Below are 23491 nucleotides of genomic sequence, written 5' to 3' on the forward strand. Positions count from 1 at the left end.
GAAAAAAATCCTTTTTTGTTTTTATATTGCAGAAAGTCCACTAAGGAGGAAGCCAGGAAATAAATGAAAGTAAGGATCGATCAATCTTTGGTTAAGCTGGAAGACAATTATTCATTCCTGTGACAGAGTCTCTCTTGTGCATTTACAGGACTGTGTTTTAGGATGGTAGGCATGCATTAAACATGAAAAAAAAATACCTAATTCTTTCTATAAAACATTCAGTTCAGGAAAGCGTTAACTGCAATATTTTTTTTTTTTTAACAAAAGAGAGGCTGCATGGTGAGCATGAGAGGACGTGAGAGGGTTGGGAAGCAAGATGTTTCCTATAGCTGGAGTAGGCAAAACAGAAGGTCAGGGCAGCAGCTTGGGAAGAGATAGAAAAACCCTGCTACAGCCTCAGGACAGGAGCTGGGGACTGGTCTAATCATCTCCTTATCTCCACTGGACTCCCCAGGTTAGCATTCCTCGTGCTGAGCAAGCAGTGAACAGTAAATAAGGAGGGACTGCAGGCATTTGTTTGTGGCAAATCCTCACTGATACTGGCATTCAGGGAGTATAACATGAATTTAGAACAATGCACTGAATTGAACTTACTGCATAAAAAGTAATTATTTCTGTTTCTAGACACACTAATGAAGAAATATGTACTCTAAACCATGCTAAAAAAGAGCTTTCAAGCACATGCTCCAAACCAGCAAGGCTCTCTAGTAGGTGTCTGGCTAGGTACTATAAAGGCACTCAAAGATATATTTTATTCAAGCCTTAAATGTGACATTTCAAAGGAGCAAGAGTTTCATGGTGCACACAGGCCTGAGGAAATTCAATGTTAGAGAACACCGACCCATAGCATCACCATTTTATTACCTCCTCTCAACCCGAAAATGCAGATCAAAAAGACCTGCCAACAGTTTGGTGGTAACACAAGCAAAAAATATCCAGAAAGATAAATCTTCAACCACATCAGGCATAGGAAGCCTACCAGTATGTAAGGCCAACAGATGATCATGGCAGAAAGATTGTATTCAGAGGAGGTAAAGCCACTGCAGAGAACCTAAATGAATCCTCTATTTTGTTATGTAGCAGCCAGCCTCAGAACACCTGGAAAGAGCTGAGTGTCCATGAGCTCCTCCCCCCAAAATGTAACCCCTGAGGGTTGCTTGATAAGAAAGGGACGGCAGTGAGTGAAAAGCATCCCTCAGGCAAAATACATGAAGCTGGGAAGAGTATTATAACAAATGTGATTCACCTGCAGTTCCTGTACTTTGGGTTAGGCACCTGTTCATAACTACAACCACACCAAAAAATTACTATGGACAGGACCATGCTCGGGCCCAGTTTAACTGATCATAAAGGCTATGTTAAAACAAACAAGCTAGAAATTTACACATCATCTTTTTCCCTGTATGTGCACCAGTTACCAATGTTATCAAATGTTACTCAGCGGCTACCTGGACTAACTACATGGTTTAAGTGTCAGATACACAAAATTTGCTGTTTGTGTTACTTTTCATCTGTCATCCCTCTTCTTTCTGTTCATCGTGTTTCTAGCCTGACCTGAGATAGAAGCCACACCCCACCTGCAAGGTGCATCCCTTGCACACATCTGAAGCACATGAGGGACTTCAGACAGAACTGGAGACCTCTGTTAACACTTCATGCTTGGAGGCTTTGTGCAGGTTTCTTACTTCCCTTCTAAAGCAGGAGAGTTACATTCCCAAATGTAGATAATGCAAAATGGGTGGATAGTGTTTGAATTGAGTCAGGTCCTTGTTGGCATGTTTAGATAGCTGTGTCTCCTGCTGGAAGTAGTTTCAGCTAAGCTTGAACTAGGAAAAAAGGCAAAACTGCTTCAACCACAAGGAAAACTATTTATCAGTAATTCTTTGATAATTTCTCCTCAGATGGCTTCTGCTTCAGGTCAAATAGACACAAGAGTTGAGCTACAGTTCTGTCCCCCAGGAAGGGAGGGTGGTTGGGGGAGCCGTATTTATGTGCAGGCCAGAAGCTGAGGAGTGACCATGGCTTCTGCCCAGCTCTGTAGGAACATGCCTTCGCTGAGTGGAGAGCTGCAAGCTCCAAGCTTCCAGCACCCATATGATACAAACAACGGGTTTTAACTTCCATGATAGGGAGCTGTGAGGATGTTCCACACCAGCAGTGCCCTTGTTTTTATTTCTGCTTGTTCACAAGCCTCTTAAAAGTACCTGTGCTGGTGAACCTTTGGCAGCAGAGCCTAAGGCAGCTGTGAGGCACAGCAGCAGTGCCGGCACAGCAGCCCTGCCCTTCCTAGCACAATGTGCTCTGCAGCTGCCAAGACGCCTGTAAAGCCCAAGGCACCTGTGTCCAGAGGAGCAGCTGATGGTGCTGAAGGGTTTTGGCTTCCCTGAGTGGCGCATAATAAGGAATGACCGCAATCTCCTATGTGCTGGATAGGAGTAGACAGAGGTCGTTTATGTCTTCACAAGGAAAAGTAAACAATGTGTCTGAAAGTCAGTGCAACTAATGCACATTTGTGGGAGAATTTTTTACGTAATGATTCTGAACAGCATAAAATTAAATGTATTACAATGAAATAACATATTTTACTCTTCAAATTATAGTGCTTGACCTTAATAAGCATTTCATAAAAAGCATGTTTAAAATTAGTATTTTTATGTGAATTGCTCTGCTCCTTCAGAATTAGTCAATTGAAAAAATGAGTTAGTAGCAGATTTTTAGTCATAAAAGATTCAGGTTTGTAAAAAGACTTGATGAATAGCAAATCTGAGGATCCCTTTTCTGTTACTCTGTACTGTTTGAGAGCACTGAGTTGAAGTTAGAAAATCCATTTAAAATTGGAGATAAGCCTTGCCATAGCCTTTCATTCCTCCTTAATGATTAAGCTTTTGCAGTACTATTGAAGGATTTCTCACTGATATGAACATTTCTTGTATGTTAAGTTGGTGAACCATTATGTTACCTTCGATACTCATTTACTCTTCTTTAGCTCACTCATATCCGTATCAAGGTTACTGTAGCATCAAAAGATCATTCATCGATGGGTAGATGTGAATAGCAAGAAAAAAATCCGATAAATTCAATGGCATTCAATGTCCTTTTGTGGGTCCTTGTATGACCATCATCCTTGGCAAACATCTCATATTAGAATTTTTTTTTGCTCAGAGATATTTGGGGTTTCTTTGATGGAGAAGTTTTCCATTAATATTTAAAAGTCTGATACTAGAGACAGACTCTGTTTTGCAGAACTAATAAACATTTTTGTATAAACTTTTTATGGCATCTTTTTCAATATAAAATAGTAAATATCAGCTATGAAGGAGCTTCTTTGCTTTACCAGTCAGACCGTTTCAAGAAGATGACACAGAGGAACCGAACGTCAATTCTAAATGTATTCATATGATGGAGGATCCAGTTTGCTTTCTTGTCTGGAGATACTGTGACTGATTCAGGTCATGCCTTCAGTGTTTCTCATTTTAAAAAATAAAAATGGCAGTATTTTCAACCGAGCTCAAAATGTAGCTCTTTCCAAAAAATCTGCTTCAAAGGTAAATGCTGAGACTTTCTGACTTTTCACAGTAGAGACAACTGAAAAGTTTCAGGGGAGTATAGTAGATCATGAAGGTACGGCACAAATGGAAACCACTGTTGTAGGGCCTCTAGGACAAACATCTTGGTTTTGTTCTTACACACTTAGATAAGTTCAATATTTGGCTTTACTCAGACTCTTAAAATGAGCTGAGCAGCTAAATTTGATTGTGTTTTGTTTCAGCCTAAATTGTGCAATGCCATTAGAAAAGGGATTTCTACCTATGTGGAAAAAAACAAACAAACCCAAAACTAAAATAAATTACTTGAAGTGAGACCAGAAAATGGATATATTTAAGAACTTTAGCAAAATGAGTCAGGGATGAATCAGCCACAATTCACTGATGTAGTTGTAAGAATGATCTGCTGTTCCAGCTATGACACAGAAAGACAAAAGTTCCACATAAAAACTAAGCTATTAAAAGTGAAAATAATAAAGATTTTAAAAGCGCAATGAAAAGTGCTTTCCATAGAAAAATATACTAAAATTTATTTCCAGAAGCAGTTTCCAAATGCAGCTCCTGAATTCTTGAGACAATTTTGTATCCTAAAAAAAGTTTAAATTCATACAGTTTCTGATGGCCACAGAAAAGCTGAAGACATAGGACAAACCTATTCTTTGCATAGTCTGGGATGCTGGGATGGCAGCACCACTTTCTGTAGCCATGCCATTTCAGCTGTGCAAGTACAAGGCCTGAATGCTTCACATCCAAAGAAAAGTGTGACAATAACTCTTATCATTGGCACACACTTACTTGCTAGAGCAAAACTGTCATGTGGAAACTTATTATTGCTTAAGGCTATTTATTATTTCTTAATAAAATTGAAATGCCAGTACATTCCAGAGGCTTTCTTGCAGAATCATCCTGATTTATCATCAATCTTTTCAGATTTTCTTGTCTGTGGTTGAAAATAAGCTAAGTCTGGTCATTGATTCTCTTTCTATGATGTTGGTTGACATCAGCAGTTGGGTAGTCAAAACAACGCTATAAATAAACTTAAATTCTTTTTAGATATGAAAATAACAGTAGTTAGAGATCAGAGCCAATGCTGCAAATGAACTTGAGTTATTTTAATGCACACTGGAAATAGATACAGAAAATGGAAACAGAGCTAGGGAGAATGCTGTGACGAGCCTTGCTCAGCAGCAGCTCTGGTTTATATCTCAGCTGTAAAGTACAGAGGGAAAATAAATGTAGCTTATCTGGATAATAACCAAGCCATTTGGTGTGAGCCTGCCTCTCTCCTTGACTTATTTCCCTTTCTGGATTTGGGGGTTCTCATGTGTCTGATGCTCACCAAGAAAAATGCAACACAACTAATAGGTTTGGTCCAGAGGGCTGTGAGCTTTTTCCAGACAGGTACTCCCACACAGGTATGTGATGGCAACCCACTGTTCCAACTTGTCTGCTCCTCTTCTGTTAAAATAAAATACTTGTATCTGTCATTTTTCTAAGGTTTTTTTTTTTTTTTTTTTTTTTTTTTTTTTTTTTTTTTTTTGAAGTCTCCAGTGCATCTTGTTTAACATTTTCTACTGGATTTTAAGCTGCTGGAGCAGGACTTCCAGCAATCACTTGTAGCTCTGGGACAGAAGGCTTTTTCACTCGATCCAGCCAACTGGTCAGCTGCTCACCATGTCAGTACAGGTCTGCAGGGCCTATCTCATTTATTTCAATACTTGTGGAAGTCAGTGACCTTTAAAGTTGTAGTTCCTATTTCACTGCTGGCTATATTTTAAATTACACCTTTAGCTAGGTTCTGCATGCTCTGGAACTGAGGAGGTGGATAAGTGGGGTCGTCAGGGACATCAGTGGCAATAGGCCACGAGCTCTAAGGCTGCCACACAGCCAACCCTGACAGCTCTGTAGCTGCACAACCTGGCGCCAGGGCTGGCTTGGACCTGCTGGCTGCAGAGCTGGGAGCAGCCCTGAGCCCAGTGCAGCCCTGGGAAGAGACCCCAACAGAAGCTGAGTCCCAGGCTATAAGTAGCTCTCATACAGGCACTTCTCTAACTCTCCTGGAAAAGTCTAGATTTTCCAATAATGTTAGTACCTTTGGCATTATCTTCTGATTTATTTCATTAAGCACAGGCTTTATATTAGACTCTTTAAAATGTAAGAAAGCTGTTTATCTAGGATATGCTGATAAATAGCTCCAATTATCCCGATGTAACTCATGACAACGCTTCTGGGAATGAAATGTCTATAAACACATGCAGCAGTGTATGGCTCTTGTCTCAGTGTTGGTTTCAAGAGACTCAAAAAAAGGTAGATACTGAAGCTCATGTCCTCATAGGAAAAGTTTGGTGATACTTTACTTGGTACTTTGAAAAGACAGATAATATGAAGGAACAAAGATATGGTTTATTTTGGTGATATCTAAAGGAAGAATGTTTGTACAAAACACTTTTTACAGCGCACTGTGTATTTTTACCATAATTATGTGAAATGCTAAAATTAAACCTCTACTTTGAGTGTTTTCTGTTCTAAGGTTTGAACCCTTTTCTGTTTCCATAGGAAATAGCAATCTTTTGTACTTTCTTTAATTTTCAAGCCATAAAGAAAGTTACTAAAATGCCTTTTGATCTGTAAAATTTTTAATGGCTCACATTGACATTTTACAGCAAAATGTCAAGAGAGTATTCAGCCATTAGGATTTTTGCCTTTGTTTTGGATTTTATTTTGGGTTTGGTTTTTCTTACATTAGGTGAACAGAAACAGGTAAGTAAAAGGGAGAAGTAAGAATTAAGTTCTTACCTACTGAGAAGCAAGGTTGTAATATTGGGAACTACTTCAGATGCTAATTTCAAAATACTGTCATTCCTCACAGTAGTTGTGGCAAATTGCACATTTAATGATCTCAGTTGAATCATGCTTACTGAGGCAATGGATCTTCAGAACTCAGAATTTTTTCTTGTGTTTGAATATCAGATCAATTTTTTTCTTTTTTACATATAGTTACTGAAGGAAAAGCTAAAACTAAATCAGCAACAAAACTTAAGTTTCAGAAGCTGGCCACCCTCATCCTCTTAGATCTGCATGTTTCATATTTAGTTACAGTTTCTGTTGGGTTTTTTTCTTTCCCATTTCATCTGAGGCTTAAAAGTCTAAGAATTTGTTCAATTATGATGGCCATTATTTGCAATGACAACTAAAGAATACTATAAAAAGTAGGAAATAACAAAGAAATGCAAATTTACATGGGTGACTGGACAAATGTATTGAACTACCACATTCCATATTCTAGAGACTTTTATGTCAGCTTTCTCTGCAGGTAAAATGGTGTAAAGTTAAAAGAGATGTAACCTTCAGTAATGAGGAAAAAAATCTTCAGAGCTTGTGTCACTGCTGCTTTTCATATAAGGACTTTTCTCACAATTAAATTACAATTTTAAACATTTTTACTACATCTATAGCTATCTGTCTACTCATCTCATAACTGTAAATTGTAGATAAATTCTGAAAAGGTTGGACCAAAACATAGTTCCAATCTTATTTTCAGTGAGTGGAGAACATTTTCTTCATATCGCCAGTCGATTGAGTGTAGGAGACGGCTGGAATATAATTTGTGTTCTCTGAAGATGTACAATCCAGTACTATCTCACTCAAGTTCCTCATGATATAAATTTTTCCTGCATAAAACCAGTTGCATTTAAAAAAAAATAGGATGGAGAGATCACTTGGGTGGTTTTGGGTGGGATGGATGTGTGTTTGAACTGGAACTCATGCAGGGTTTCTGTAAGACCCACTCAGCATATAACGACAGGTTCCAGTAGGGAATGCTGCAAGTGGAAGTGAACTGCTGTGGATGTAGTTGTTTCATAGCAAGAGAGATTTAGCTGATGCTATTTTAGAAATGCCTGTGTATGTTGAGGACTGTAGGAAAGGTGACAGGCATGTCATATAGGTCTTTGAATTTCACGACGAAGAAAGAAATACAACTTATTGTATTTGAACTGAATCCCACCTGTCTGAGAGCTGAAATAAATGGAGAGTCCTTTATTTTGGTTTGATATATGTTTTCCGTGATAATGCTAAGGATGGGGATAAAGTGAAAATTGTGAAATGTCACATAAAAGCTGATTGTGTGGTAACTCTGGCACAACTAAAAGAAAAGCTAAAGGATGAGGATTTGAAAGTTTTTTCCTATCCTTTCAGAACATAGTTTGTCTCATTCACACTCCAGTTTAGCCCCACAGTTGAGCCCCTCATGCCACCTTCCCAAGCAGCAAGTCAGACTGAGGGTGTTGAGAGGCTGTGTCGGAAGGGTTAAAATAAAAGGTCTACTTAAAAAAAGAAAAAAGAAAAGAAATCTCTGTCATTTCTCTAAGTTTCTATACGATAGCAGTAAGACAGATTGTTTAATTGAGATGTCCTAGATATTTTTGTCCCCAAAGGGCTTTTGATACAGAGCTTCTGGATGAGAAACTGAATAAATAAATGGCTGGGAATTTTATCCATCAGTCTCTGTAGAAGTTTTAATGTGTAGAAGTCACTGGTGTAGTATTTGCTGAATCCCACTAACTGTAAAATCTATAGTTTTATAATGGACCTGGAAGTTAATTTTATTTTATGATTTTATTTTTGATTAGAGTTTCAGTCATCCAGAATCTGATCTGTTCAGGTTAACTGTTGAGTAGCAACTCAAGGAAGAGAATGGTTCCCTATGAGCTCATTGCCTGAAACTTGTTCAAATAAATTGCTTGGTGATTATTTATGAGTTAGTTATTCATTTCCAAGAAGGGTCAAAATCCGTAACACTTTATTTGAGAATCCAAAATGAACAAGGACCATATTTAAGAATCTAAAGAAGAAAAAAAAGTATGTGCAGTTACAGGGAATGATTATTTAATTTCAGTCTTGTTTTTTTGACAAGCATGGGCCTTCAGTTCTTCGCTCCTGCAAACATTAAAGATAAGATCTTCTTCTAAGGGCTTAAAGTGAATGTCTGTAAAGTTCAAGAATGTATCATGATCTCCAAAGCATTTAAATTCATTATTAGCAAAGTGCTTCAAGCCATTGTGATTGCAGTAGGGATTTGAATATAAATTTTTTCTGAGTTTCCAGCCTTGTTTTATACCATAATATGTTCAATAATTTTCACTAATTCTTTAATTTCCTTGAAATTAGCTTCTTAAATGAGGCTATTTTCCAGATCCTTAACTTCTACTTTACTGTACTAAAAGAAAATGGAAAATTTGACTTTTATCATTTTGACACACCAAAAACTCCATTGACAGAGTGTTTTAAACCATTAAGAAATTTATTAAGGAGATTAAATTATTGCCTCCAGTAACTGCTGAGGATAACAATACCCAGCAGTTCCAAAAGCACATACTTGAGTCTCCTTGGGCCCTGTGAAAGTGCTCAGTGCTGTCCTTTAATTGTATTTTTGGAATAATTACACTATGGGGTGATCATTCTGTGGAATTTTACTTGTCTACTAAGAATCTTTAATTCTTCCAAAGCTCTCATTTCACTTCAATAAACATTTCTCATTATATTATTACAGAAAAAAATAAAAGGATAATATAGACAATATAGCAAGCCAGTATTTTTACGTTTTAGCATTGGAATAATTCATTTTTAATTATTGAAATACTGTCTGCATTATTGATGCTTCAGCCAAAACATGTAATAGCTGTGCTATAAACAAAAAAGAAGTATTAAATTTGTAATAGAATTCAATTACACTGACCCTATTGGTAATCCCAGTGGATTTTAGTGGGATCAGACAGAGTCTGGGTATTTGATGAGTAAAAGCTGGGCAGAAGGCTCACTGAATGTGCTCTCCTAGTCATTCTTTGTAAATTAATGTCTAATGCTTCTTCTCTGACAACACTCAGCTCACTTGCAGAGTGGAACAGTAGAAGACCGGAGGCAACTCTGTGAAAAATGTTTCTGACCCCAAAAGATATACTATTAATTTAAAACTAAAGTTAGGTTTTAGTGTGGGGGGGGGGGTTTTGTTGTTGTTGGTTGTCTTTTTGGGGTTTTTTTTGGGTTTTTTTTGTATTAAGTACGAAAGAACCAGATTTGATGAAAGCCAAGTAGGAGAAGAAGCTTAGAGGCCTGCATTTTGACTCACATAAAACATGACAGTATTAATGTCAGTGCAAACCTCTGCAGTTTACAGGTGAGTCACTCAAATTAACGCTGAGGCTGTGACTGATTGCAGAATGTTTGAGGTCTTACCAGCAATAACTGGGTAGAAGGTAATATTTACACCTAACTGAATGGTCTGCTTCCATTTCCCTATCTGTAATATCAAGCTTCCTATGAATTTTTTTAAAACTTATGAAATTGGCATTATCTTTTGTTTGTTTTTCTTTGCCTGCTTTTCTGTTCTGTCTTCTCTGTCTTCTCTCTCTCATAAATCTTCTCTTCTTCTGTCTCTCATAAATTTGCGCCATTGGCCAACTGATAAGGAATATCATAGGAACACATGGCTATAGTTGATAAAAGCAGAGATCCCAGAATCACAAAATCAAAGACTGGCTCCAGAGTCTGCAGACCTCTGGATCTCCTCTAGTTTAGCAGCCCCCTGCTAAACCAGGTTCACCTAGAGCAGTTTACACAGGATCACATCCAGGCAGGTTTTGAGTATCTCCAGAGAAGGAGACTCCACAGTCTCTCTGGGCAGCCTGTTCTACTGCTCTGTCACCCTCAAAGTAAAGAGGTTTTTCTCATATTCAGATGGAACTTCCTGTGTTCAGTTTGTGTCTATTGCCCCCTGTTCTGTTGTTGGGATGCTTTAGTCCTACTTGGTCACTCTCAGAAAAAAGAAATTCATAGTGACTGTCAGAAAAGATTTTTTTCTGCAGAAAATCTTTTAAAAGATTTCATTATCCCCAATTATGTCATTTGTCTGTAATCATTAGAGATTGGCTTATGGATGAGGAATATAACTTAGCATCCCTATCAAAGTTGCTATTATTCATTACATTTTTTCTATGACATCCAGACTGAGAGGCAAGAAAGACACAGCATGGAAAGAGATTTTACACTGAAAGCAGAAATCTAAAGGCAACAGAAGAATGATACTGCTGTGTATATATATATATATATATATATATATATATATCAGGCTGAAAAAAAAAAGGTGAGCTAGAAGACTTTAAAATTTTCTTGCCTTTCTGCATCAAGACTAGTATTTCTTATAGCCAATCTTTCCTTAATTCACAGCTCTACTCTGTAGAAAATGAGATGTGGATTTATTTCTACATATTGATCCTGTTTAGTTTACTAAGGTAAATAAGAAAAAAATATGATGAATTCTGATAATAATGGATGTTTAGATTTTAAAAAATTACTTACAGTAACACCACCACAATATACCAGTAGAGTATTACATTCTATTTTTCCATTAAAAAAGGGACACTTTCTTCATATCAAGACATTTACAGCATGCTTTGTTATTTCCAAACGCTACTGTGTGCAGATGAATTCTTTGGTGTCCCATTACTGCACCCATGCCATCTTCTTTTCCAGCCTTAGCCTCCTATGACAGATTTTCAAAGACATTTCATCTGTGCCTCCCTCAGCAGGCATAAATACTTACCTTAATGTCAAGTCTGAATTGAGGATGCATTTCTCCTTTCGTTCTGAATTCAGCAGGGTAAAAATGACAGGCTATATTCCACCTAGAATTTGTTTGTAAAGCCAACACCTTTCCTCAGGGCCTGGTGCCTCTTCTCTATAGAGCTTTGCCTACCTCTGCGCCAGGCTCCTGTTGTGATAAGCACCTTGCAGATTTTGCAGTAAAGCAGCCACCATGCCCCAAAATACCTGATGAGCTAATTGCAGTGCTGAGAGAGACCAGCTAAATCCCCCAAAATGCCAAACAAATGAGTGAAGAGTAACCTGGCTGCTTTGAAAAAGGGGCTGGGGAAGTTCAGTGTACTTCTGCCTCATGGGCATTACAATTTAGAGCATGCAAGGTGGAGCCTGGGGAGGTCTTCCAGTGGTGTCAGCAGAGTCTGATGGGGCTGTGATGAGACTCTCAAGCACTTAGACCTCTGTGTTTGATGGTTTCTGTCTATGGAGCAGTGAGAAATGGCTCAAAATCTTTAAAGAATATATTTGAAGAGAAGCAGCATCAGGTGGCATGTGAGGGTCCCTGCTGTTGGGGAAGTGGATGAAGCAAGGAGGAAAGGGCCCTGTTACACTCCTTGCCAGCTCCTGTCATTTCTCCTCAAGTTTCTTTTATACAGAGAGGGTGCTGGGACATTGCACACAGCAATTTTTGCAGGGCTTTTGGAAACATCAATCCCCTAAGTTCTCCTGCATGTCAATGGGAAAAGTAAATTAGAAGGAAAGTTCTTTCTCTTAAGTAATAAAACTTTTATAAATGCTGGAGCAATGATCAAATACTTCCAACCCAGTCAAGCATTTCTAGTAAGTGCTACTCATTCAAAAGTCTTTAAGGGAGAAAGAATGTCTCTGGTATCTTATCTGAAATATTTGTCAAAGGCTTGCATGTCTAAAAGACAGCTTTTGCCTTGCTCTTTCACTGGTTGTTATTAATAACAAAATTTCCTTTGACTTCATTGGTGTAAAATTAGTCTTTAAAATTTCCTTCATCAAAACTTTCCAGATTTATATATTACAAATCGCTGATTCATCAACAAATTTATTCCAACAAAAATTTCACAGCACTGGGGATGAGAGAGAAAAATAGATAACAAATAAGACTAAATCTCACAGTCTTTAGTACATAGCATTCTCATTTAGATAAACACAAATTCTTAATTCAAAACAGCAGAATTTGGCCTAGTGACGAACTGCTTTACGATTCTTCTGAGGGAGAAGTGAAATGAGAAATCCAGTTTATATCTGCTATCAGCCTTTTTCACTTTGTCTTGGGAAAACAAACCATTTTTTAAAGTGGACTGCAGTTGCCCTTGGCTATACAAATTAGTGCTCAAAAAGGAAAAATGGTCTGTGTCCCACTTTCAAATTGTTGACATTTTGTGCTGGCAAAGAAAACAGGTCTGAAAGGAGGCCCAAAATAAAATAGAGGCTGGGAGAAAGAGGCAAGGCCAGAAAACGTGTAGCAGTTGGAAGGGGTAGTAGGCTGAAAGTTTGTGTGAAGCTAAAAAGAGTAGAGACAAAAGGGTTTGATAGACCCAAAGGTCATTGTAGTCCAGAATAAAATTGAGGCTGAACAGAGGCGGTGGACAATAGTGGGTCAGAGACAGGAAAAAAGTAGAGGCCAAAAGCAGCCTCAGAAGGCCAGGATGCTGGAAATAAACCAGTAATCCAAGGGGGCTGGAGGCTGTAAGTAGAGGCTAAAGCGGGTAGAAGGACAAAAACAGGTGGGGGCCCTGTGATTGCACAAATCTGTTTGTGTAAAAACTTCCCCCTGCAAGTCTCCTGGTGTGGGATGGCAGCTTGTCTTCCTTAATTCAATTTTTTCTGAAAACTGCAGGAAATTTATCTACATGAATTCATCCAACTGCAACTATTGCTCACTTTATCCTTCATACTCCTTCTTTGGAAGATGTTCTGGGGAAGCCTCTGCTTATAAACTACTAGTATTTTTATGTCCCTAGAGAAAATTAACTCCACTTACTCTTTAACTTTGAAATTGAGCCATAGCAGTGGTTTGGATTTATTGAAAAGGATTTCAATATATATACATTGCTATAGCAGAAGAAGTGATTCTGGCCTTCCTCTAAAGAGGAAAAATGTTGTATTTGAGCAGCCATTATAAAAGCCACACAGTTTGAGTGTACTGGGAGTGGCTGGGATTGAGTTAACTTTTTCCATCGTGGCTTGTGATGGTTCTGGATTTATGATTAGAAGTGTTGATAAAAGCCCAGTGTTTTGTGTAGAACAGGGCTAGCACACTGTCAAGGCCTTTTCTGCACCCGCTTGGGTATCACTATAGAGACTTGCATGCAATACCTCAGAACAAGAGGATTCTAGATAGAGCATTTGACAGCTCTGACACCTAACATATGTTGATGGTGGCAATGCCTTGGATGGAGGCTGCAGCAGCACTAACCACCAATCAGTGCAGTACTTCTGAGTTATTTCACATCCAGGTTTCAGATTTTAGTGGATAATCACTCTTCTGCACAGCAGGAGGGGAAGGGATGAGAATTAAGATGACTGAAGGCACTGTACCTTGCAGCAGATGTACAGAAATGGATGCTGCCCCTGACACGCCCAGCATTTAGTAGTGAAGGGCTTCTACTAAATAGCACTGTTGATTCCACCCAAAGAATTAATATTTTTACTAATCCACTGTTGCTTCCATTTTATACAAAGCCCACTGATCCCTGTCTATTAAATGAGTAATAGGCTCTTGAGAGTCCAGAGGAGATGGAACGAAAGACAAACAAGAGGGTACCGCAGGTAAGCGAGGGATTAGAATGTCCTGTGTGGTGTGAAGAGGATGAGAGAACAGGTTGTTTCAGAAGAGCGTGCAGAGTTGTCATGATACCTTCCTGTCTGAATTACTAACACTCAGAGCCCTGTGCTGAAGGAAGGATGTAGATTTTCCAAATTTAGAAGTCTGTATAGAGCACATTGTTTTCTTGATGCTTTCCTGTGACAGTCAATTCCAGCTGACAGCAGGAAGAAAAGATATGTGCTGAATAAACCTTATTATATTAAAAGTTTCTCTTTTAATGCGCAATATCTGCATTTCTGGGAAAAAAACCCAGACAACAAAGACCAAAAAAACCAAATCAATCAAGTTTATAATAGACTGTAAAATCGTAATGTTTTGCAAGAAGTAATGTCGTACAACGACATTCAGAACCTTTTGTGTTATAAGAAAGGTGTAGAAATTTATTTTATTTTAGAGAATTAAAGATGGACTAATCAGCTTCTGGTTATATTATACTGCTTTTGTTTTTATACTCCTATTTTCCACTATAGATAGGATACACAAAATGTTTTGTTTGACATTTTTAAGGGATGCATACTGGGCCTCTCAGCTTGACCAGAACTGCCACTTCTACTCAAACAAAATACAGCTGTAAAAAAGAAACAGAGAATAACAGTGACAATTTTAACTCATTTCCAAGCCATCTTGTGTGTCAAATCAAAAGTGGTGTCTCCATGTTTAAAATGTGTTAATAATACGGCAGGTTGCAAGTAAAAATAGTCCTTATCCTACACCCAGTGTGTATTTCTATCCCATTAACCTATTTCCTTAGCCTCGGGAAACCAAGGGATAGAAATGTAGCTGACTGTCTGCCTTAAACACATAAGCTGTCCACTCAGCATCCTCGGGCTAAAATAGCTGCACATCCACCTAAGTCAATTAAAGTAACAGGCCAACGAGCCAACCATCTGAAGAGTGGCTGGATAAACATTTAAGAAACTGAAAACTCCTTAAAAGATTTTTCTGGGGCAATTGTGAACAGCAAGTGCATTTATAGAGACTTTTAAGCAATTTTTAAAGAGAGGAAAGGATCAAGTTTTCAATACAGGTCAGTGCTAAGGTATTTTGACTGGCCCAGTCCTTGAAGTAATAGCCAGACTTGGGCAGAGAAAGCTGCTGTGAAGTATGCAAAGCAACCTTGAAATGCAGGAGTGAGTAGAGAGTTGAGGCATATTCCTTCACATCCCAGAAACACATATTTCATGTTTCTGATGTCAAAGGATTTCTTTCCATGACAGCTATTCCACGTGACTAGTCAAGAGGCTTGAGTACTGAGGGGAACAGGGGCACCTTGAAAACCGGCTGTGTTTTAGATACAAACTTGAGGAATATAAACAACTTTTCAAATAGGGTCATTGTTATTGAACTCACAGCCAGAGGGCTGTGCTGATTATTGTCCTAATAAATCTCAGTTGTGCAGAGCTCAGATCAAGGTTGAGTACTATGTTGCTATGTATTTTAACTGGAATAGGAGAGCAGTGAAAGGAACAAAAGACTCATTGGAACCATCAGATTTCTCTTTAATATATACTGTCTTGGCACTCTTCTATAGAAACCTCACACAGGGCTGTCAACCACCTTGTATTAATAATACATGTTTACAAGCTTCTCTACTCTTCAAACTTAGAGGTTCTCCTCTTCTCCTGAAGCTTTTACAGCTCCAGTCAAATCTTACTGCAGCTAAAGAAAAGATTGTAGTGCTTTTTTCTATTGCAGAAGTATTCTGCATTACACACATGGCTGCCAAACTGCTACTGGAAATTATTGCCCCAATGGTAAATATGTAACTCCATTGTATCTCACTTAGATTTTACTCATTAGGATTCCACACTGATGTTAGCAAAAGTCAACAATGGCTTATGTTTGGTAGTTTACAGAATTGTAGGGAAAAGAGATAGATGGAGCCTATTTTTGTTAATTTGTTCTTTTCCACTGTTTTGGAGATTGAGATTCAACGTGCTGCTGTGGTCCATTGTTCCCGAGTTGTGATAGAATACAACTGCCTCAAAAGGAACATTTTCATGAGAAATCAATGAAAACCATGCAGCAGATGTACCAATAACAAAACCAAACTGAATAGAGTACTGAAAGTATTGGAAGCACCTTTGGAGATACAAAATTGTAGTAGTTTGGTAGTATGAATTTCTCTTTACTGACAGGTTACCTTGAGTGATGTTTCAGAGCCTCCTAACTGAGGTCTTTCTGTGCTCAAAAGCCATTAATGTAAGTGCTGTGGTGACATTTTCCTTGTGAAGTGGCTGCTATGGGGCATGATGGATCCTGAATCAGCACCATCAGCTGTTCCCATGACTAGCCAAAGACAGACACTAATTTAATGTCTTTAACCCTCCTCCGTCTCCTACTGCTCCTCTTCTATCATTTCCATAAAGCACTGGCCATTCCTCTAACAATTAAAGAGTATATAATAGCAATTTTACTAGAGTATAGAGATGTAGCACTTGAATAGTCACAAGAGACATAAATAATTACCATTATTATACCATAATAAGTACCACCTTTGTGTTACTTCACTGTATGGTCTTTTACTGAAGTTAACCTTACTGAAGAGAAATAACTCAATTATCTGGCTTCAGTTAATTGTCTAGTGAAAAGAAATGCTAATAAATTGCCCCATTCCAAGGCCAGGCACTGCAAGAAAATCTACTTGTTACATATTTTGAAATGTTCAGTTAGCAGAAGTGGTATCCTTGACCTTAAACAGATATCCAGCCTTAGAAAATTGTGTTTAAAAAACGTATGTAATGGCAGAGTTTGCAAACAAGGAAAGATGGGTTAGATTAGACTTTTGGTGATACAATACCTTATTTTGGTAGCTGGCTTTCCCTTGAATTCAGTCAAAAGATGTTGATCATATTAAATAGCTATGATTACATCCTTGATGCTCTATTCCACTCTATGCCATAAGTATATGCAGCTCAAAGTTCTGTAATAGTTTTCAAGCCCGAACGTAGTTCTGTAGTTCATTTCTTTATGAGTTTTCTTCTTTTGGAAAAATGAAACCCAGTAGAAGATAGCATACCAAAAAAAAATGAGCCTTTCCCATTTTGGTCTTAATATGTGGATTTTATTTCATAGCAATTTTTGAATGCTACAGTTTAAACTATTTGCTTGCTTTTCCTACTGTTCTGACTCTCTCTCGAAACAAGGGGAATAGAAATGAGCCTAAACCCCAACCACACACACATATTAAAGCCAAGAATAATGGAAACTGAAGCTGAAGCACATTTCTAGCTATCATTCCTCATGGGTTTACAGCTCATCACCCAGCTCTGTTGCACAGTTGAACATTAATATGGCAATATATAGTTTGATGATGCAGGTGTGTATGTTTTGGTTTTTTTTAAGTCACTGGTCTTTTTATGAATTAATTTATTTGAAAACATTAATATTCCACCTACAGAGATACTATTAAGCCATACAGCTTCAAGGAAATATGAAGGCTTTGGCTATACATTTCTAAATATGGATTTCTGAATTCTTGCCTATATATTGAACACATTCTCTACTGAAAAATAACACTAGGAAAATACAGAGCAAGAAACACATGGTGCTATGTAGAGAAGGAATATATAATGTTGGTGTAATCTTCAGGGGGTCACTATAAATAATTTCTTTTGAAGATATGTATATGTCTCTCTGTTATCTAGACTTTGTTATTTTTAAATGCAATTCAATGAAAATCAGATGAAGAGGAGGAAATTCCAGCAAGAAAAGGGCAGGAGCTATCTTAATTGAATGAAGTATTATTGCTGCTATTGGTTTGTTGGTTTGGGGATTTTTTAGCAGGTAATGCTGTTAGAACTCTGCATTGGAGGCAGTGGGGTAAATCTGGATCTTTGTGAAACATCATGCTGAATTCACCTTGTTTTAATTCCTGTAGCAGCAAATAGTCCCAGAGTTGATGCTGTGTTCTCTGTGTCTGCTCCTGAGCCTTATTATCCAAGTCACTTCCTGAGCAAAACAGGTTAATTTGGGGTGAACAGTTTCCATTGCAGGGGCTGATAGAAGCAGCACCTGGGAGCTCGTGCCTTTATCCAAACACAGGGTGTGTTCAGGGCCTGGATTGGGGCAATACATTTGTGCTCTTCTGCACACAGGGTAAATACATCATTTACTGAGCATCTAGACACTGTGATAAGGACGTGATACCAAAACCAAGGAAAACCTAATCAGGTGTAAACACCGTTTCCTTACCCCTTACTCTTCTAAGAAAGAAAAAAATACAATAAAGTAAGAATAATAAATTATTCCAGTTCCAAAACTCAGTGATGATAAGAAGACTGTGACATTTTCAAACAGGACTTCTGTGAATCTGAATTATTCATGAAGTTTTGACAAGCCCAAGAGTAAAATCCTTTGATTTAGAATAGCTTTTTTTCAGCTTTTAAGGAGTAAAGGAAATTGAGTTTCTGCAATTATAATATGTGTAATAATTGTCACTCAGTTTCTTGTCAAAGGACCGAAATAAGTGGAACTATGTAAAGCTGAACAAAAACATGGCTTATGTTCTCATGCTTTCTTGGGCCAGGCCTCTTATAAAATGGAACAATTTTTCTAAAACTAAGCTGTCCTCATTGACATCAGATAAAAATTATTCTAGGGCTTTCATGAATGGCTTTTTGCCCCATACCACAGATGGATGAAATGGATGGCTTCCAGATTAACAGTGTAGCCAAACCCTACAACTCATGGCATAGTGCAGACAACTCATGATATCTTAAAAAACATAAATTAAAAAAGAAAAATGCTAAAAGTCTGCACAAAATGTCTGCTTGCACACTGCCAAAGGCCTTTTGAAAACAGTGTCAGTTCATTAAAACTAATTTATTCTGGTGACATAAAATACTGCAAAACTATTAATGCAGATATCAGTTTCAAATTTACAGGAAAATCAAAGATGCCTAAGACTTATATCGATAAATAATCTTTTGGAACTCTTATTCCAGTTTATTATCGTATTTGCAGTTTAAATTAACTTTGGTTGCTCTGTAAAGCTTTGTGTCTTTCACAGGTTTTAAGCTGTTGGTCTTATTGACATTGAGATAACTCAAATATTTCCACAAGAGATATCAGTAAAAGTCCTGGGAGTTTCCTTATACATAATGCAATTTTTTTAATATGGCCAGATTGAGGGGCTTATTCATCCAGGGATTTAAACATAGGAGCAGGCTCATTTGAAGCCAGCAAGACTATCTAAATTGAGCAAACAAAGCAAAGTACTTAGTATCTGGCACTGAGACCTAAAATAGGAATCCAGAAATAGATCTGTAACTTCAGTTCTCTAAAACTGTCTGCTAGATCATAAATATTTGTCTTAATTAAAAATTAACATTGTTATTTGAAGCTGAGAATTTCTAGTTGCCTTTTCTTTTTTGTAGTTTGTACAGTTTTTGGTATGCATATTTTAAAAAGCAAATCAAAATCAAGTTTTAGGTGGAGGAAATGCCAGCTCAGCATCTGTCTCCCTGAGCCAACTGCCCAGAGCCCAGGGTAAGGGCAAAGTGAAGACCATGGAGAAGAATTTGAGCAGCAGAACATACAGTCTCTATTTATTCTCTTTTTCTACAAAACTGCAGATTACATTCAGGGGGTAAACTACCCAAATATTATTCATTCTTTTCCCTCAGATTCCCTAGAATTGACAAGTTATCAAACAAAAAGGATTACTCTTGCTAAAAAAATTTATGTTTGTCGAAAGTGATACCATAATACTATAATAGATTTAGAGAATTTAATTTCTTGGGTTTAATCTGATAAAAATAAAAAAAAACCCCAACAACATTTTCCCCACCCCATAAATCTACCTGAAACACTACTAGAAGTCAGACTTACTTTTAAACTTTCTTTTTTTCACAGCCTCACTCGGAGTGTCTCTGCTCTGGGGAATCACAGGAGAACCACAGCATGAACCTTCAGTATTTGCACAACGTGGTTCAACCTCTCGTGGATATGGATGAACCTACTTGGACACCAGGGACCCTTCATGAAAGATAAATGAAGCTGCTCATGAGATCCATGCAGAATAGCTGATGTATGCCTTTTATTCAATTCACAGTTTATTTATATTTATTATCCTTTATGCTAATGCTTGTCTATGTGCATCAACAGTTCCCATGACGGTACAGTAGGAGGCATTATTCCCACTTGTTTGAGTTGTGGATTGCTTTTGAAAAAACCACAAACACAGAACAATGAAAAAGAACCACTCTTTCCAGCCCATCAAGAGGGAATACAGCAGAATCTAATGGAATATTCAACACAACAGTGTGAATGCACAGTGAATGTATGCAGCTCTCAAAATCCCTGGAAAACAGGTAAGCACAGTTCCATTCTGTGAATATTTTTTGTGACTGGGGAGTCTCAGCATGTGGTATCCCTCAAGCCTGGTTTTCCTCGGTCAAGTTCCCATGTTGCGACCTTTTTTCCCTTTCCCAGACTGATTGTCTCATGTAAGGACCAGATTTTGGTGGATAAGTCAATGTTTTTTTAATCATTACAGTCACTCCAAGGGTGCAGCTATCAGGATACATTGATACTCATTTTCTAGGAATTTAAAACTTTATTGTCATTGATACAGCACCAAAGCAACCTGCAAATTCACTAAGTTACAGAGTTCTTAATGAGTAAAGCCAAGTAAAGGCTTTCAACATCTCTTCTACATCCTCACAATTGCTTCTAGGGCTCTCTATTGATTTCAGTACTTGCTGTGGCTTCTTCTACCTTGAGGAACCAGTTCTGGAATTGTCATTGACTCCATCTAGAAATTTGATTGTTTCCAAGACACAAAATCCCTTTTAAAAGATATGAACCATCCTCTGATACAATGTATATTAGTAAAAATTCATAGAATTTTCATAGAATTCATAGAATTTTTACTCTATTAAATGTTAAGCAACTAAACAGATCATTCAAAGTCAAATAAAGAGATCACAGAGGAACTGAACAAACATTAGAAGTCTCTCAGGCATTCAGGAACTGCCAAGTGAATATTCCACTTCTGTGACACCTGTGAATTCCTTTTAGGTGTATTTGAGTATTTGTAAATACACTCAAATTCAGTGATCTCAGATTTACATGGTTGTACAAATACTGCTATTTTATTCTTTAGAATTACTGATAGTTTTGGAATAAAATTATCCAGGAACTGAAAATAGCAGTGAGGCAAAACAGCCAATCCACTGATCAAATCTGTGTTTAGATATAGCAGGGTATCCCTTTAATTTTTCATTAATTTATTAAGGAAATTTATGAGCAGTATTAAAGCATATGGTAGAACATATGGCAAATAGGCTCCACCATATGGCTGAGCCATGACTTTACCCTATTAGCCATCTATCCAGAGGCTAAGTCAGGGCTGGATTAACTTGCCATGTGCCGTGTTGGGGGGTTTACAGTCCAGACCAGAACTCTGCTGAAGTTTTTCTCCTGCCCCAGATGTGCTGCAATTATCAGCTGTTCTAGGAGGGAACAATGCTGGTTAGGGGAGAAGCAGAACTCTGCCTATCCTCATGTGTAGAGGTTGCCAGGAAACAGAATTTCTTCTGAAATCTCTGCAAGAAACATTGTTTTGGTTTCTAGAGACTACTTAGGGAAGATATGGAGCTTTTCTGGAAGAAAGAAATGCAAATGAGAGGGTTGGATCAGCTCAGGTTTAAAAAGAATTTAAACTCATTAAAGTGTACACAAAGGTGATGGTTCTGGTTGATTTGCACAACTGCTCTTGAAAAAGTTAAATGTGCACAGACTTCTCTTCCCCAAAGACAAATAGGCTGGAGCTGAGACTTTTAAAGAACCCCATTTAACTTCAACCCAGCTGTTCTATCTCATCTATGTGTAAATGAGAAATAGTTGTTTGGGGTATCTTTAAAAAGCAGTACATTCACTTATCTCAAACTCGTCAGTTGGGCCCTAGACACTGAAGGCATTTGCAAGGGAGAATAATTGCTCACAGCTGAGATACATAGACTTTTTTTTGCAGTCATAATATTGCATAATATGTGTGCTCAGGGTACTGATTTATCCTGGTCAAAGCACAAAATGAGCCCATTCGAACATTAGTACTACTGTAAAAAGAAATACAGAATGGCCACCATTCCCATCTCAAGTGTTAAGTCCTCGTTCTGGATTTCCTAAAAACATTTCATGTTCAAATACAGAAAGAAACAGGATAGAAAATTAAGTGGAAACATTTGTTTTGTGAATAGATAACAAAACTGAAATAGGAGGTATAAAGAAAGCAGAAGAAAAGAAAGCTATCCTCAAGTTAAGGCTGTCAAAGCAGCTTTTGTTGGTTTGTAAATGAAAGCTTATTCAGCTATTTTTTCCTCAATTAAATATATGAGGTGTCCACAGCAACAGCCATTTTGCAGGATGCCTATATCTCATGATGTTCTGGATATCGAGCAGCTGAGAAAGTGGAAAGGGAAATGCAATAACCATAACACAGGACTTTTAGAGTACCTTCTAGGGAAAGAAGTAGTACTTACTGCCACAGAGTAACAATTTTCTTGACAGTAATGCTAATTTTAAAAGTTTTGTTTATTTCTAAAGAAATTATGCATTTCCTTTTCTGTTCTTGCTGTCTTTTGTTGTGTGATATGTGAATTTTAAAAGATAATTTTACATAAACATTGAAATAAAAATTCAGATTTTTTTCAAGTCATCATGTAACAAATCTAGCTTTGCAGCAGGTAAAAGTCCTTTCCAAATCACTGAAGTGACAGCAGAGATACTAGTTATAGGGGCTGAGGCTCTGCAGTCAAACTGTTAGACACGCTGGTAAAAGAAATTTTAAAATATAGTTTCTCTAGCGTGGCTGTTGGTCACAGCTCAGTAGGTGTTGTGCAAGGGAGAGAATGCAAGAGCTACCTAGAAAATATTTTAAAACTTATTTTGATATTTATGTTTGCTGTCAATTATATGAGGACTGAGTACTACACCTTCCTGCACAGAGCCCATATGTGTCTGGCAGAGCAGGGAGCAGCAGAAGTAAAGGGTTAATCCAAGCCCTTCAGTTACAGAGAAGAGAGCTTTGACATAAATTTTGGTGCTACATCTGTATTTATAATTTAAACCCCACCCAATATTGTATCATAGAATCACAAAATGGTTTGGGTTGGAACCCACAACAATCATCTGGTTCTGTGCAAGATCCTGGCCCTGTAAATCCAGTGGCAATATAAAACCTGATATAAATCTGCAGTGTAGAGAGGGAACAGTAGACAAGGATTTTGGTCAGCATTTCTAAGGCAATTTTCTCTCACAGCCTTTCTTCCAGACACTCTTTAGCATCAGGTTGATATATGCTGAGATAGTCAGTATATCTTTCAGATTCCTCCAAACATCTGTATTTACCTTTCAGCATTTCTGAACATGACATGGGGAAGGATACCAGGGATAGGGAACTATTTGTGTGCACCATGTTCCTATATTTAAAAAGTGACTACAAAGCTGGAGATGTAAGGAAAATTTTTCACCGTGAGAACAA

The 23491-nt window shown here is 37.7% G+C and overlaps 1 protein-coding gene across 4 annotated transcripts in view; it reads left to right on the forward strand.

Annotated features, from left to right (window-relative positions):
- DAW1 (dynein assembly factor with WD repeats 1) overlaps positions 1-23491 on the forward strand; it is a 269838-nt gene that overhangs the window by 205858 nt on the left and 40489 nt on the right. For all 4 annotated transcript variants that reach the window (XR_004241998.1, XR_004241999.1, XR_004241997.1 and 1 more), the window contains 2 exons: positions 19861-20035; positions 20113-20318. The gene's annotated coding sequence lies outside the window, so the exon portion shown is untranslated. The remainder of the gene's footprint in view (positions 1-19860; positions 20036-20112; positions 20319-23491) is intronic.

The sequence above is a fragment of the Corvus moneduloides genome, chromosome 10 (assembly GCF_009650955.1).
Source record: "Corvus moneduloides isolate bCorMon1 chromosome 10, bCorMon1.pri, whole genome shotgun sequence".
Taxonomy (NCBI): Eukaryota; Metazoa; Chordata; class Aves; order Passeriformes; family Corvidae; genus Corvus; species Corvus moneduloides.